At 38.8% G+C, this 15,853-nt stretch overlaps 1 pseudogene; it reads left to right on the forward strand.

Annotated features, from left to right (window-relative positions):
• LOC121766856 overlaps positions 1-15,583 on the forward strand; it is a 30,313-nt pseudogene extending 14,730 nt beyond the window's left edge.
• The last annotated feature ends 270 nt before the right edge of the window (positions 15,584-15,853 follow it).

The following is a 15,853-nucleotide window of genomic DNA, read 5'->3' on the forward strand; positions in this document are numbered from 1 at the left end:
GCCTAATCTAGCACATCTCAAGATTTGGGGTTGCCCGACTCATGTATTGGAAAAGGATCCAACTAAGCTAGGATCAAGGTATGTTTGTTTATAGGATACCCCAAAGGGAAGAAAGGTTATGAATTCTTTAGTCTCCGAGACAAGAATGTCATTGTGAGTACTCACGCGACATTCTGAGAGGAAGACTATGTAATGAATCATAAACCCAGCAGTGAAGTGGCTCTTGATGAGCTAACTTCTGTCACAAGTTCCATTAACCAAGAACGAGTACCAAGTGTACAAACAATTCCCGAAACTTCAACCTCTACTCAAAATATTGTAGTGCCACGCCGCAGTGGGAGGGTCTCGCATGAGCCCTACAAATACATTGGTTTGGGAGAATCTATGGATCACTCCTCGGACAGCAATGTATTAGATCCCTGGAACTTTGCGGAGGCGCAGGCAGATGTCGATCATTGAGAATGGGTAAAAGCAATGGATTCGGAACTACAATCTATGATAGACAAAGACGTCTACGATTTGTCAGTCCTACCCGAAGGCTGTACTGGCATTGGGAGCAAGTGGATATATAAACGTGAACGTGGACCCGATGGACGAGTTAAAGTATTTAAGGCAAGACTAGTGGCCAAGGGGTATACCCAAAAGGAAGACGTCGATTATGACGAGACCTTCTCCCCAGTGGCCATGCTCAAATCGATCCGAATACTATTGTCCATTGCAGCTTATATGGATTGGGATGTATGGCAGATGTACGTTAAGACTGCGTTTCTAAACGGCGGTCTTGAGGAGACCATCTACATGGAACAACCCGAAGGATATGCCATAAAGGGCAAAGAACACATGGTTTGGAAGCTTAAGAAGGTCATTTATGGCCTCAAGCAAGCATCTAGATCGTGGAACCAATGTTTTTATCAAACTGTTCGCAAGTTTGGATTCGAAAAGTGCCCAAGTGAAAGCTGCGTATATAAGAAAGTTGATAAGGGGAATGTGGTGTTCATAGTTTTATATGTAGACAATAAAAAGATGTTGTCATCAATACAAACATGGTTGTCGAACCAGTTCGAGATGAATGATATGGGAGACGCGGGACACATCCTCGGGATCAAGGTTCTTCGGAATCGAGAAAAGAAGATGTTGTGCTTATCTCAAGAACCTTACATCAACACAGTACTTAGTCGTTTTAGCATGCAGGACGCCAAGAAAGGTTTCTTACCTTTTAGACACGGCATCCATTTATCTCAAGAGATGTGTCCTAAAACGCCGTCTGAGATACAAGCAATGAGAAGGATTCCATATGCTTCGGCAGTTGGAAGTCTCGTGTATGCTATGCTTTGTGCTAGACCTGATATTTGCTTTGCTGTTGGCATGGTGGCAACCGAGCTCTGTCCTTTGGGATATACTAACTCAGACTTTCAAGCTGATCAGGATTCGAGAAAATCTACTTCAGGATATGTGTTCACCTTAGGAGGTGGAGCCGTAATTTGGAAGAGTGTGAAGCAGAAATGCATCGCGGACTCTACCATGGAAGCCGAGTATGTGGCCTCTTCAGAAGCTGCAAAAGAGGTTGTATGGTTCAAGAACTTCCTTATGGATTTAGGTGTGGTTTCGAATCTGCCCAAGAGCATCACCATTTATTGTGACAATTCTGGTGTTGTGGCAAACTCGAAAGAACCAAGAGCTCACAAAGTGAGCAAACACATAGAGCGGAAGTATCATATCATCAGGGATATAGTGCAGAGAAGAGACATACAAGTGGTCAAGATTGCGTCAGAGAACAACCTGGCAGATCCTTTTACAAAGGCTTTGGCGGTGAAACCGTTCGAGTGCCATGTTGAAGGGATGGGAGTTCGACTCATTCAAGACCTCAACTCGCTTTCAGTATAAGTGGGAGAAATTTTAGACGTGTGCACTACCATTTTGTATACTCGAAAGCTGCTTTGAGTATAAGTGGGAGATTGTTAGGGTTTTGTATACTAGAAATCACCTTTCGAGTGATTGGATACTGTAAAACTCTAATTGTTATTTTCCAATAAATGCAACAGATTATTTTTTGTCATAATGTTGTTATGTTTTACATGTAATGGTTATTTATTGCATATTTAAATGTATAAGCAAACGTAACAAAGTCTAAGTCTTTGTTTTAGTAGACCGGTTGTGGGCGTCGTCCAATTTAAGGTAACACAGTCAGTTCTAAACAAAGAAAAATAAGAATTTCACAACCTAGATAGGCCTAGACTACCTATCGTGAAAGGTTGCAATGTCAGTCCGATTATTTCTAAGCCTTATTGAAATAAGATGACGTTGGTGTGGTATAGCACTGAATGGATCTAACAGCAAGACGAGTCTTTATGCTATCTACTGAAAGACGAGGTCTTGATAATTAATTTCTTAATCAATGTACGTTAGCATTGAGCATACGATATTGAGTATCTACTACTTTGACTTACCAAAGGTGCGGGTTTTTCGTCACCTAACGATCCAGGTATATTGTGTAGTGGCGATCATTATCTAGCGGTGCTAGGATTGCTATTACGTTGAATCATGCGCGAGGAGAGTCTCGTTTGATAACATCCACAAGAGGAGCTCGAAACAAGGTTTTATTATTCGGAACCTAGCTAGTTGGAGTTTAATTACACTATGAATAATAAATAAGAGTTTCTTGCTAAGTCCACTCTTGGAGATTAAAATATGTTAATTAATTAAGTCCATAGCAGACAATAATTAATTAATGGATGTTTCTATCTTAAGCGCGGGAAATAAATTAAATGCAATTAAAGGAAACCCGGATTAATTAATGGATGTTTCGGATTTGGAAGGCAGTGCAATATTACTTCTGTAGTGGCTCCTTGTAATATTCCAATATAAGCTTATATTAAATTGTGGGTTCAATTTAATTAGTAAAAAGCTAATTGGGTGAGGCATGTTCCAAATTCTTCCTTAGATCCCTGACTGGGCCCAATATGTGACTTAATATAAATAGGAGAATAAAGGAGACAGAAACACAATAATTATTGTTGAGAATTTTCGTCCCCCTCAGAGAAAGACAGAGTTCGAAATTTTGCCTCCTTCGTGAGCTGAGTTTTGTCTTCGTTATTCAAGTCCTAGTACGTTGGTGAGATTTGCCCACACAAATATCAGCGTATCGTCCGGGACACCAGTCAGAAGGTCCGAGGTCGAGTACTGAAGATCTTCACGTGGAGAAGACGCAAGCCACCGTCGATTCTTGATTGAATCAACAAGGTAAATTGGCTAATTCCGTAGTAAGCATGTTTTAGTGATCTTATATACTAAAGCATGTTTTAATTAAAGTTATGAGCATGATACATGTGATAATTACGCGAATAGAATTTGTCTTAATAATCTACTAAATAGATCAAATTTATGTAATCGGTAAATTCATGCACGCTTCCGCTGCCAACCCCTTCAGTCGAGTCATGTTTGGCTTTAACATCTACTCATTCTTGGATTATTGACACTGGAGCTACAGATCATATTTGTTTTGATCCTGACTTAATGCAGGTGACAAGATGGCTACATGATCGTGAGATCGAGGTCCAGCTGGGAGACACTACCAAAGTGGTGGCCGTTGCAGTGGGAGATATTTATTTACGTTTTAGTAGTGATAGATTTTTTATTTTGAAGAATGTTTTGTTGATACATTCTTTTAGAAGAAATTTAATTTCGGTTTCTAAATTGGTTTTTTATGGATATTCGATTTCTTTTAATGACACTTGTGTTATCAAGAAAGATAGTTCTTATATCTGTCGTGGTATCATGGAAAAAAATTTATACACAATCACTTCTACACAGTTTAACAAACGTAAATCAGAACTCAATACAACATCGGAAATTTCAAAGAAAAGAAAAGAACCTTTAAGTTTAATGAACGAAACGTATTTATGACACCTTATACTTGGTCATGCCAACGAAAGGAGGATTCATTCTCTAGTGGATCAAGACCTTATTAAAGGTCTAGAGAAACAACCGTTTACAACGTGCGAATCCTGTTTAGACGGCAAGATGACTAAGAGACCTTTTAGGGCAAAAGGTAATAGGGCCAAGAAAGTACTTGAGTTTGTTCATACTGATGTGTGTGGACCGATGTCAACCGAGGCAAGGGGTGGTATTCGATACATCATCACCTTTATTGATGACTTCTTGAAAATTGGATACGTCTATTTAATAAGCTACATCTCTGAATCTTTTGACAAGTTCAAGGAGTTTAAGGCTTATGTGGAGACGTATCATGGTAAGAGTATCAAGAGCCTGCGATTTGATCGTGGAGGCGAATACCTTAGTGCCGAGTTTTTGGACTACTTATCAGTATCGGGAATTGAATCTCAATTGACTGCGCCAGGCACGCCCCAGCAGAATGGCGTAGCTGGAAGAAGGAATAGGACCTTGTTGAACATGGTCCGATCGATGATGAGTTATGCATGATTACCAATGTCATTTTGGGGATATGTCTTGATTACCGCGAGTCATATATTAGACAATTTACCTTCAAAGTCAGTTCCTACTACCCCATATGAGCTGTGGACTGGGCGCAAGCCTAATCTAGAACATCTCAAGGTATGGGGGTGTCCGGCTCATGTATTAGAAAAGGATCCAACTAAGCTGGAATCTAGGACAGAGGTATGTTTGTTTTTAGGTTACCCTAGAGGATCGAAAGCTTATGAATTTTATAGTCTCTGAGATAAGAAAGTCATTGTGAGCACTCATGCCACATTCTTAGAGGAAGACTTTGTAATGAATCATAAACCCAGCAGTGAAGTGCCTCTTGATGAGCTAACTTCTGTCACAAGTTCCATTAACCAAGAACAAGTACCTAGTGTACAAACAATTCCCAAAATTTCAACTTCTACTCCTAGTGTTGTAGTGTCGCGTCGCAGTGGGAGGGTCTCACATGAGCCCGAAAGATACATTGGTTTGGGAGAATCTATGGATCACTCCTCGGACAGCAATGTACTTGATCCTTGAAATCTTGTAGAGGCGCAGGCGGATGTCGATTCATTGCGAATGGGTGAAAGCCATGGATTCGGAACTACAATCAATGATAGACAAAGACGTCTACGATTTTTCCGTCCTACCCGAAGGCTGTACTGCTATTGGGAGTAAATGGATATACAAACGTAAACATGGACCCGATGGACGAGTTAAAGTCTTTAGAGCAAGACTAGTGGCTAAAGGGTATACCCAAAGGGAAGGCGTCGACTACGACGAGACTTTCCCCCCCTAGTAGTCATGCTCAAATCGATCAGTATACTTTTGTCTATTGCAACTTACATGGATTGGGATGTATGACAGATGGACGTTAAGACTACGTTCTTAAACGGTAGTCTTGAGGAGACCATCTACATGGAACAACCCGAAGGATATGCCGTGAAGGACAAGGAACACATGGTTTGGAAGCTTAAGAAGGCCATTTATGGTTCCAAGCAAGCATCTAGATCATGGAACCAGTGTTTTGATCCAACTTTTCATAAGTTTGGATTCGAAAAGTGCCCAAATGAAAGTTGAGTGTATAAGAAGGTTGAAAAATGAAATCTTGTGTTCTTAGTATTATATGTAGATGATATTCTTCTAATTGGAAACAATAAAAAGATGTTGTCATCAGTACGAACTTGGTTGTCAAACCAGTTCGAGATGAAAGATATGGGAGATCCAGGACACATTCTCGGTATCAAGGTTCTTCGCAACCATGCAAAGAGAACGTTGTGCTTATCTCAAGAATCTTACATCGATATAGTACTTAGACGCTTTAGCATGCAAGATGCGAAGAAAGGTTTCTTACCTTTTAGACATGGCATCCCTTTATCTCAAGAGATGTGTCCAAAGACACCAACTGAGATAGAAGAGATGAGAAATATATCATATGCTTCGGCAGTTGGTAGTCTCATGTATCTTATGCTTTGTACAAGACCTGATATTTTCTTCGTTGTTGGCATGGTGGCAAGATATCAGTCGAATCCAGGCCAAGGACATTGGACTGCTGTGAAGAACATACTCAAGTACCTTAATCGGACTAAGGACTATATTCTAGTTTACAATGCAGTCGAGCTCTGTCCTTTGGGATATACTGATTCAGATTTTCAAGTTGATCAGGACTCGAGAAAATCTACTTCTGGTTATGTGTTTACCTTAGGAGGTGGTGCCATAATTTGGAAGAATGTAAAGCAAAAATGCATTGCGGACTCTACCATGGAAGCCGAATATGTGGCCGCTTTGGAGGCTGCAAAGGAGGTTGTATGGCTTAAGAACTTCCTTTTGGACTTAGGTGTGGTTACGAATCTGCCCAAGAGCATCACCATTTATTGTGAATTCTGGTGTTGTGGCAAACTCAAAAGAACCACGGGCTCACAAAGCGAGCAAACACATAGAGACGAAGTATCATATCATTAGAGATATAGTGCAGAGAGGAGACATACAAGTGGTCAAGATTGCGTCAGAGAACAACCTGGAAGATCCTTTCACGAAGGCATTTGCGGTCAAGCTGTTTGACAGCCATGTTGAAGGAATGGGAGTTCGACTCATACAAGACCTCAACCCGCTTTCAGTATAGTGGGAGAATTAGACGTTAGCACAAGTTTTTTTGTATACTCGAAAGTGTTTTGAGTATAAGTGGGAGATTGTTAGAGTTTGTATACTAGAAATCATCTTTCGAGTGATTGAATACTGTAAAACTCTTATTTTATTTTCCAAGGAATAAAACAGATTATTTTTGTCATAATGTTGTTATGTTTTACATTTAATGGATGTTTATTGCATGTTTAAATGTATAAGTAACTTAACAAAGTCTAAGTCTTTGTTTTAGTACACCGGTTGTGGGCGATGTCCAATTTAAGGTAACGTGGTCAGTTCTAAACAAAGAAAAAGGAGAATTTCACAACCTAGATGGAATTAGACTACCCCTCGTGAAAGGTTGCAATGTCAGTCCGCATATTTCTAAGTCTTACTGAAATAAGATAACATTGATGTGGTAAAGTATTGAACGGATCTAACAGCGAGACGAGTCTTTATGCTATCTATTGAAAGACAAGGTCTTGATAAATGTTTATTTCTTAATCAATGTATGTTAGCATTTAGCATACGGTATTGATTATGTACTGCTTTGACTTATCAAATGGTGCGTGTTTTTCGCAACCCAATAATCCTGATATATTGGGTAGTGGTGATTAATATCTAGCGGTGCTAGGATTGCTATTATTTTGAATCGTGCGCGAGGTGAGTCTCGTTTGATAATGTCCTCAGGAGGAGAGCGAAATAAAGTTTTATTATTCGGAACCTAGCTAGTTGGAGTTTGATTACTCTATGAATAATAAATACGTGTTTCATGCTAAGTCCACTCTTGGAATTAATAAGAAGTTAATTAATTAAGTCCATAGCAAACATTAATTAATTAATGGACATTTATATCTTAAGTGCAAGAAATGAACGTTAAAAAGGAAACTCGGATTACTTGTAATTTCGGATTTGGATGGGGAGAGTTCAATATTACTTCTGTAGTGGCTGCTCGTAATATTCCAATTAAAGCTTGTATTAAATTGGGGGTTCAATTTAATTAGTAAAAAGCAAATTGGAGTAGCCCATATCCAAAACCTTCTATAGATCCCTGTCTGGGCCCAAAAGGAAGTTAATATAAATAGGAGAATAAATGAGACAGAAAATACACTTTAATTTTTGTACAAAATTTCGTCCCCCTCACCTACTGGAAGAGGTCAAATTTTTCTCCCCAGCTATCCTCCGTGAGATCGTTTTTTCTGTCATATTTATTCAAGTCCTAGTATCCCGGTGAGATCAGCCCACATTGATATCGGAATACAGTTCGGGAACCAGTCAGAAGATCCGTGGTCTAGTACTCAACGCCTCACGTGGAGAAGTCGCTAGCCATCGTCGATTCTTTGGAGAATCAACATGGTATTATTCCTACTCCGTAGAAAAATATGTTTTAGGTTTCAATTATACTTAAAGCATATTTAATTCAAGTTTTGAGCATGATACATATGATTATTACGCGAATAGAATTTGTCTAAATAATCTGATATATAGATCTTATTATTATGTGATTTTTGATGCACGCTTCCGCTGCCAACCCCTTCAGAAAGTAATAAAATGTGAGAGAGAATAAGTTAGTGGGCTATAAGATTTATTATAAAATATGGTAAAAATGATAAAGTGTTAAAAAAATTTAAGAATGGATGAATATAGAAAATAGTGGAATCTTTTTAGATGGGAGGAGTATTATACGAATTTTAGTTTACTTGATAATAGTTGGCCAATGCCAATTAAATCACATATAAGACTTTGTCAAATACTAATAAAATAGTACAATTTTCATCATTAGTTAATTAATACTTTCTCGTGTTCTATTAGAGCATTCACAGTGGTAAAAGCCCTCTCACAGTTTTCCCACAATCCTCTCAAAAATTCCTTCTGCCAGATCATTAAGCCCTCCTAAATACACCTTCAGACCTTCAACAGTCCTACAATAGCATTTAGCCTTCCCAACAACCCTTCTATTTTAATTCACTTTCCCATTTTAATTTGTTGGTTTTTTCATCAGAAATAGAACAACAAAATCGAGGTTAACTGGAGAAAAAAATATAGAAGTTCAGTGAGTTTCCATTGATGAGAGTTTTAGAAAATCTTCGTTGTATTACAATTTTGGAAAACAAATACTCCCTCCGTCCCACAAGAATATGCACTTTCTAATTTGGGAAACTCTTTTCTCTCTAATGAGGTAGGGCTCATTCTCCACTAACAATACTTTATTTACTTTTTCTCTCTTCTACTCTCTTACTTATCAATGTTGAATAAAACTCGTGCCGAACCCAAAGTGCATATTCTTTGGGGACGGATGGAGTACAACGATAAATAAACTTCCACAAATAAAATACAAATGATATCAACGTGCAATCCTACGTGCCCATAACTCTTCGATTATATCGTGCTGGAGTTGAATATGAGCTTGTTGCTGGCGCATAGTAACAAATGCTTGGAGCCTCTCAGCGTCGCCATGCGGTACACCCATCCATACGGAGGCAGTGGCCACCCTGTGGCTTGGTCCAACCACATCTTCATTGCCCCAATTGGTGAGTTTTTTACCTTCATTATCGACTATCATGTTATGCATGATGATACATGCATACATGACATCAGTGATATAGTCGTCATAGAACAGCCATGCCGGACCTTTCACCGCTGCCCATCGCGCTTGGAGCACACCAAACGCCCGCTCCACATCCTAACGCACAACTTCTTGCCTTTGCGCAAAGTAAACTTTCTTTGGATTTGTTGGGCATCTGATCATCTTCACAAATACGGGCAACCTGGGGTATATCCCGTCATCCAGATAGTACTCATGTTGGTTGTCATTAGCTACGAAACTGATGGTCGGACCACATCAAGGCACTGGTCATTGAAGATGGGTGACGATTGTAGGACGTTGATGTAGTTGTTCGACCCGGCAACCCCGAAGTAGGCATGCCAAATCTACAGCCGATAGTCAGCAACAGCTTCAAGGATTTTCCGAGGATTGTTACTTATGAACCCGGTCATGTACATCCCTTTCCAAGCGGTTGGACAGTTCTTCCACTCCCAATGCATGCAATCAATGCTGCCCAACATTCCGGGGAAGTCGTGCACCCTCCTATACAAATTCATCAGGCCTTGGCAGTCGAGAGGGGTCGGCTATCGAAGATATGCATTCCTGAATATTAGGATGACCCCCGACAGAAATATTTCAGACATTCGCGGGCAGTCGTGTCTCCGATATTAAGGTACTCGTCGAACATGTCGATCGGTCCTCCATAAGCTAACTGCCTAATAGCAGTCGTGCACTTCTGTATCAGCGAATCTCTAAGCCTGCCGGCAGCATCCCATCGCATCTGGAAGGAAGTACTGGTAATGCCCTTCCAACGCAGACACAATGTGCAGGAATAGTTCCCAATTTATTCTAAAACATCGATGGAAAACCTGCGGCCCCCACCGCGGCTCCACGGCGAAGTAGTTAGTAAACAGCCGCTCGTGGCCAACGACATGGTCGTTGTCGATTGTACGCCGATGTTGGATCGGTCGAGGAACACCGGTTACATCTGTTCCTGAATGAGTTGCTCCAGTTTGTGGTCTATCTGCGCAAACATCTGCGCCCACAAGGCGTTCACGATTTGCCTATCAATTGGATCTTCATTATCACCAAAAGCCATTTAGAGAGAAGTGTGGAAAAGCGAAAACTTTCGTGTGAGAGTGAGATGAATGGATGTGAAAAATGAAATGAGGGTAGAGTATTTTATAGAAGAAAAATAAAAAAAAATACAAAATCGTCCGGCGGAGGGGCGGCGGTTGCTCGGCGCCTTGGCGACCCTCCCTTCCCTCTCTACGGCTTGTCGTCTGCAACGGGAGCCACCCGACTGCCGTTCTGCATAGCGGTGGCACGAGCGGCTGGTCAGCGCCCATTGCGATGCTCTTAAGTATCCCATATTTATATAATGCAGATTTTAAGAAATTATTTAATTTTATGAATAAAAGTGGGTGAAAAAAAATTAATGTATATTGATCATAGTTTTTATATATTAGTTTTATAATAATTGTGATTAAAATGAGTTAGTGGAATGCAGAATCATTTATTAAGTAAAACTAAAATAGAACATTTATTAGGGATTGTTCAAACAATAAATAAAATATTTAATAGAGACCGAAAAGAGTACATGCCACATTAACACTTTAGAAAGATAAATAAATAATTTAAAATTAGAAATACCAAACTATCAAATAATTAAATTAATAGAGAGTGAACTAATAAATGATAAGTTTAAATAGTAAGATAAAAATTACTAGCTATTAATAAATGTATATAAAAAAATTAAAAATAGCCATTCTTATCGTTGTATATACGCATTAACTCTCTATGATAAACAATGGATTTAATATACTCCGTAAAAAGGGAATTCATTCCTAACTCAATTGGTCGTTAACCTAAACTCACCGTAAAGACCAATCTAGTCTTTCTTTTGAATCAAATATAAATAATCTAGCAACTCTAGAAAAAATTCTGATTAGTTACTACAAATCCATAAAAAAAGGAAGTAGGACTTAGCTAATTAATCAAAAATACTTGAGCAATTTGCGAATTTGTTCCAACGTAACAAACAAAACAACAACCGTGAAAGGCCCCTGCCTCGAAACGGTGGGAATAAATCCTTTAGAAAGCGTCATGAGCCCCTCTGCCTTAATGGTCTTCACCGCGCAGTCCATCGTCCCTCTGTAGGGCGGCGCCTTCCTGGCTTCGACCTTCACGTTCATCATCCGCGTCCAGTGGCGAACGCAGGAATAAATTTTGGCAGGGGCTTCACTAAAAAATCTATATATATATATATATATATATATATATATATATATATATATATATATATATATATATATATATATAGGGTTTTGATCTATGCAAAACTAGATTTAAATACAGAAACGCAGAACAATATCATAATTAGGTCACTTTTAGGTCATAATTAGGTAATTTTTAGGTCATGCTAACAAAGCATGACCTAAAACGATCTTATCATGACATTAAACCCAAATATTATAATATGACCTAAAATTGCTTAATTATGACCTTCCGTGTTTTTGGTTAATTATTGACCATTAGATCATCTAATCCTAGGGCCAAGATTTGGTCTGCATTTCTGGATTTAAACACATACTTATTTTGATCATCTCCCTATATATATATATATATATATATATATATATATATATATATATATATATATAGGGGAGCGTTATTCTTCTTTTCACATCTTAGATCCTTTTTCCTTCTTAATATTACGCATTAGATCTAAGGCATCAACGGATCAGATTGATTCTATAAAACTGGTTCCGTGTTGCATTATAGAAGGTGGTTGTATGCATTACAGGGTTATTATTGACATTTGACGGAAAAGTAACTGCCACATTTTGGTATCTGCGAATAATGCACCACATGGTCACGAGTAATGCATATAATTGACTATATAATGCACAATATGTGAACTGCAATGCATACGAATAAGATGTACCATGTTATGATGTTTGGACACACGTTTCTTGTTTCCCCTAAGGGTTTAATAAGCTTAGGGGTTAGGGTATAGTACGTAGACACGTATGTAATCTTCACATGGTAACGAGTAATGGATATAATTGACTATATAATGCACAATTTGTGAACTGCAATGCATACGAACAAGATGTGCTATGTTATGATGTTTGACACACGTTTCTTGTTTCCCCTAAGGGTTTAATAAGCTTAGGGGCTAGGGTATAGTACGTACGCATTAATAACAAATTATAAAACGATACGAATAATTCACCAAATTGTCACGAGTAATGGATGTTATTAACTATATAATGCACAATATGTGAACTGAAATGCATACGAATAAGATGTACCATGTTATGATGTTTGACACACGTTTCTTGTTTCCCCTAAGGGTTTAATAAGCTTAGGGGCTAGGGTATAGTACGTAGACATTACTAACAAATTGTTGTTATCGGAATATACGTATGTGCATTATTTGGTTTAGGTAGTGCATTATGTAGCTGTTAATTGTCATTATCTCAGTATATTATGCATTATTAGAGGTATTGTGTATATGGGTTAATCAACGGATTGAAGATTGCATACGTGCATTTAGTAATGTCTACGTACTATACCCTAGCCCCTAAGCTTATTAAACCCTTAGGGGAAACAAGAAACGTGTGTCAAACATCATAACATGGTACATCTTATTCGTATGCATTGCAGTTCACATATTGTGCATTATATAGTTAATAACATCCATTACTCGTGACAATTTGGTGAATTATTCGTATCGTTTTATAATTTGTTATTAATGCGTACGTACTATACCCTAGCCCCTAAGCTTATTAAACCCTTAGGGGAAACAAGAAACGTGTGTCAAACATCATAACACAGCACATCTTGTTCGTATGCATTGCAGTTCACAAATTGTGCATTATATAGTCAAATATATCCATTACTCGTTACCATGTGAAGATTACATACATGTCTATGTACTATACCCTAGCCCCTAAGCTTATTAAACCCTTAGGGGAAACAAGAAACGTGTGTCAAACATCATAACACAACACATCTTGTTCGTATGCATTGCAGTTCACATATTGTGCATCATATAGGCAATTATATGCATTACTCGTGACCATGTGGTGCATTATTCGTAGCGGTTTCCAACCATTATTAGATTACTATTGTACCCTCATAATGCACAAAATAGGACAAATAATGCAACACGGGATTAATTACCCAATGTTGATCTTGACCGTCCATTTCTCTAATCTAATGGCTGATATTAAGAAGGAAAAAGGAGGAAATATAGGAAAAGGAAATGAATACATCCCTATATATATATATGTATATATATACATATGGGTGCGTTAAAATGATAAGCATATTTATGGTGATAACCTAATAACCTATCATTTTATGGGTCAAAAATATCATTTTTTACTAAAAATGATATTTATACACTATAAAATGATATTTTTTCAGCATGCATAGAATGATACTTTTAATCCATAAAATGATATTCTATTTTATAAAATGATATATTTCGTCCATAGAATAATAGGTTATTAGGTTATCACCATAAATATGAGTTATCATATGATCACATCCTCTTTTTTTTATATATATATATATATATATATATAGGTCCATGATCAATTGAGATTTTTTAGGCTAATTGAGAAATGAGATGCAACACCAGCCACTCATTTTTATTAAATGAGTGGTCCAGATTTTGCCACAAAAAAATATTTTTAGATTAATTTATTATGAAATAGTATAATGGTAAATTTAGTTGAAAACAAATAAAAACTAACTTCTCCCCTCCCATTCTTCTTCCCTTACGCCTCCACCTTCTGCTCATCTCCTCCCCCACTCTTTTCTGACCCTTCTCGCTGATGCTCCGCCTCAAATCACGGCAGCGCTCCTCCTCACCCCGTCACCAGCTCCTTCCTCGCCGGAGGTGGAATCCCTAGCTCGTCGTCCGACGCCTCGAGCAGATAGCCTAGATCCGGCCGCGATTCGCCGGAATCCGACACCAATTCGACGATTCCTTCCTCAACCTCTCCGGATTCGCCGCAATCCGACGCCGGTTCGACGATTCTTTCCTCAGCCGCTCCAGATCCGTGACTGGAAGTGGGAGATGTAGTGATTTCCTCCTCGAAACTCTTCATGAACGAGTCGAGGTCGTGGATGGAAGTGCAGAGATCGGAATCCTCGTCGATTCCGTCCCACAGATCCTCCCTCAGCCGCTCCACCTCCGGCGAGTCAATCTCCTCCGACTCCGTCTCCGTTTCTGTTATGGAATTATCAATTAAGCTATTGCATAGTTGTATACTATGATGCTTAGAGAAGATTAAGTCAAATAGTTGTTATTTTTTAATTACAATAATTGTTTTTGAGTTGTTGACAATATATACAAGCTTTTGACAAGTTGTTGACATTTGATATACAAACTGATACATTTTACTATAAGTTGTTGACATTTGATATATAAGCCGGTGACATTATGACAACTATGGTGCATATCGTGTCAACGGCACATACATGTCATGTCAACTACGGTACATATCGTGTCAACTACACATACAAGCCATGTCAACTGTGTTACAAGCTATGTCAATTACACGTACAACCATGTCAACTGCACATAGAAACCATGTCAACAACAATTATAAGTCACTAGACATACAAGCCATGTCAACAATTCGACACATTAAAACACGAAATGACACTTATACCCCCGTGTTGACATAATGTGATAGCTGTTGACATTTAGTTAATCTTGTGGATTAGTGGCTGATATTGCATCTCATTTCTCAATTTAGCTAAATAATCTCAATCTAACAGGACCCTATGTAAATATATATATATATATATATAGGTTCATGATCAATTGAGATTTTTTAAGCTAATTGAGAAATGAGATGCAATCTCAGCCACTCATTTTTATTAAATGAGTGGTCAAGAATTTGCCACATAGAAAATATTTTTACATTAATTAATTGTGAAAGGGCATAACAGTAATTCTATATTTTTTTAAGATTACCGCTCACCCACCCCCCACATTCCCTGCCACACCATCGAATTTCCCCTCAAAACCTCCCCCCTCCGCCGCCGCACCACACACCTCCACCCTTCGCCGCCGTTGATGCTCCGGAGAAAGTCGTCGAGCTCGGCGACCAGATCTCGAACCTCACCCTCGCCGACACTCAGAAGCTCGTCGCGTACCTCCAGGACAAGCTCGGCGTCTCCGCCGCCTCCTTCGCCCCCTTCGACGTGGTGATCGACGACGTGCCAAGCAACTCAAGGATCGCGACGATTAAGGTGGTTAGGGCTCTGACGAGCCTGGCGCTGAAGGAGGGGAAGAAATTGATTGAAGGATTGCCGAAGAAATTCAAGGAAAGAGTGACGAAGGAGGAGGCGGAGGAGGCGAAGAAGCAGCTCGAGGAGGCCGGCGCGAAGATCTCCATTTTAGCGCGATGCAGAGGAAATTTCGATCGACTAATTTTGTGCGGTAAATGAATTTTGATTTCTGGTCGATTTCGTCTGAATTTGGAAATAGATGAGTAGATGCAGTTCATAATCTGAATTTGTGATTCAATTGAGCTCAATTTTCTATTTCAATTCCCACTGCCGAAAAAATTGTTTTGCACTGTGCTATAAACAATAGCTGTTGTTTATTAAAGATAAACAAATTTGAATTGGTAATTTTAAAATTGAGAAATTTCATCATTGGGAATGGTAATTGAATTGTAAGAAATTCAAATAGATTTGGAATTGAAGCTCCGATTT

This window comes from Salvia splendens, chromosome 15 (assembly GCF_004379255.2).
Source record: "Salvia splendens isolate huo1 chromosome 15, SspV2, whole genome shotgun sequence".
NCBI classification, from domain to species: Eukaryota; Viridiplantae; Streptophyta; class Magnoliopsida; order Lamiales; family Lamiaceae; genus Salvia; species Salvia splendens.